Below are 2500 nucleotides of genomic sequence, written 5' to 3'. Positions count from 1 at the left end.
TATAGAACACTCATTTCAAATGGCGCTGAGAGGCAGTATTTAGATCTGAGCACCCCTTTTAAAACGGTTAGCTTTTACTTCGACTTAGGGATTGGCACGCATTGTAGTGACTGGAGTAATCAGTTATTTCCAGGGTTTAGTCTAAAATACCCGTTGTCTTGGTTTTTGGGTTAAGAATATTGGCTCATGATTGGTGGAAGTAAAGCATTCTTTTACATGTAGGATAAGGGGGTTTTGTTGGTAAAGAAGCTGTGGTTTATCAACTGAGTTGGGTTGTGTTTATCAACTGAGTTGATATGGTAAATTGACCACTGTAAAGAAATTTGAAAGCCTTTTCTGTCTTTCACAAGTAAGGGTACTATTCATGATGAAAAAACAGTGATATTGTTTAATCATTCCTTTGACAATATAACGTGTATAATACAAGATTCATAAACATTTGTCTCTCAGTAAGTAACTACATTACCGTTAAACGTAACAATGGTATTTTTTGTACTGTTACAATATCAATAAACCACAATTTCTCTTGAAAGGAAATTACTTATTTTTCAGAATGGCCTGTTTATAAGCTGAATTTAGAGGACGTTTCTTTGAAATAATCAAAAGTATGATTAGTAACACTGCACAGGTTTAATGTTGTAGAAGAAATAAGTCATTGTATTTCTCCAACCTTGGTCACTACTCTAGCATAATGGTTTTTTATCTCAGTTATTTTTCCTAAAAGCATGTTGGGGCAAGGGTGACATTTTACATCAAGTCGATCTCTATCAAAGAGAGGAATGTTGGAGATGCCATTGGTTGTTGAGCATTTTGTGTGCATGGAATGGATACGTTGACAACTTTCTGGCTGATTTCTGCACAAGCCACTTTCCGTAATATGCTGTTCGCTGCGAGAAATTCGACTGCTTGGGACAAGTCCTGAAACAGTTCCCGTTTTGGGACTACTTTCTTGTCGTTTCCTGTGAAGAGTTTGTTGTTGCTGTAAACCCATTTTCTTCGAGTTGTCATCTGCTGTTTTCTTTTGTTACTTGTTTCAACCTAGATCGATCCTTGTTTCCTGAAAGGCGGAGTTGTTTCTCTGTTTTTTTCTTTCAGAAATGTTTGGCCTTGTTGTCTTTACGTGGCCTTTCAATTCCTCTAATTCTCTACAGAAATCGATTTCATGTACGCATATGTGGCTTTGGTGTCGTATTGCACATTTGTGTATAATCAAACTTTTGACCGAGAGTGGCCTGGGGTGAATAATAAAATATTCATTGATAAATTTGTCTCAGGAATTTGCATAAATTGCTTGCGGATAGGGAGTTGAAGATCAAGTTCTCGTGAGCATACAGAAAGTTCTCGAGTAATAGGAAATGCTGTGAGTAGTGTTGTGTAGAGGGGGTGGACATAAGGGGGGGGGGGGAATAGATGTCTGAAGGAAGGGTGGGGTAGGATAGAGGTAGAAGGGGGGAAAATATGTCTAGTTCTTTTTAGACCCCCTAAAAGACCAATCCCCTGTTTTTTTAACTCCCCCCCTTCTTTATTAGACAGTTCATAACAAAATAGACCAAGTTTAAAAAATTTAAACTGGTTTGAAAAAAAAAAAATCATGAACAAAATGAAACCACAACATATACACATACATTCACAGATAGCTAACATTTACATAGATAGAGCAAGAACCTATAAGAAGACATGAAACATAAGGAAGTAATGATAACCTGGGTGTGATTAATGATAACTAGCACTTTTTAATATTAACGTTGAGACATCAACATCATCGTCCTCATCACCGCAAGTGAAAACGGTGAGTTTTGTTTTTCCAAAGTTTGCACAAGTCAGGCCTCTGGCAATTCCATAGCTTAGCTCCGAAGATAGAAAGCGAATTAAGCCGAATACTAAGTCTTGATTTGTTAACATATAAGTTACCAATATCAGTAAATCTTGTGTTCTATGAATGAACGTCGGATGAACAGGTGAAAAGGTCACATATATTCTGAGGCGCAGAGATATTCTCAGGCGCAGAAACATACTGTTTCAAAACGAGACACGAATTTTGAACAATTTTTAACATCATACTTTTGTTTGATACAACCCTTCAGCTGGTCAGGATTTCACGGGATCGCTGTGACATAGATTAAGGAATGCTTGTTAGCTTGGTTCCTATGTTTTCTAAGTGATCGACGCCAAGGTATTGCTCTGTGATCGTTTTCAGGACTTTTCAGTTTTCAGAAAAAATCTATGATGTCTATGTCTATCATCGAGGAAGGTGTCTCTGAATCCGGAAGTGAATACAGCAGCACAACTTAGGATTTTCAAGTAGGTCATAAGTACAGAGAAGACTTGTGAGTTGTGTGCCAATTTTGAAATGGCGGGCTATTTGAACGCTAAAAAAAATGTACTAATTCGCTTCTCGTTCGTCGGAATGGAAAAATTCTTTCGCAAAAGTTCATTTTTTAATATGGACTTTCAAATAGGAAAATAAACGTTTTCACGTTGTGGACATTTAACCGTGAAG

At 37.2% G+C, this 2500-nt stretch overlaps 1 protein-coding gene across 1 annotated transcript in view; it reads right to left on the bottom strand.

Annotated features, from left to right (window-relative positions):
* Positions 1-2500, bottom strand: part of LOC138025868 (leucine-rich repeat-containing protein 15-like) — a 25332-nt gene that overhangs the window by 8955 nt on the left and 13877 nt on the right. The window lies entirely within an intron of this gene.

Source organism: Montipora capricornis, chromosome 12 (genome assembly GCF_036669925.1).
Source record: "Montipora capricornis isolate CH-2021 chromosome 12, ASM3666992v2, whole genome shotgun sequence".
NCBI lineage: Eukaryota > Metazoa > Cnidaria > Anthozoa > Scleractinia > Acroporidae > Montipora > Montipora capricornis.
This window is presented reverse-complemented; position numbering and strand designations above follow the sequence as displayed.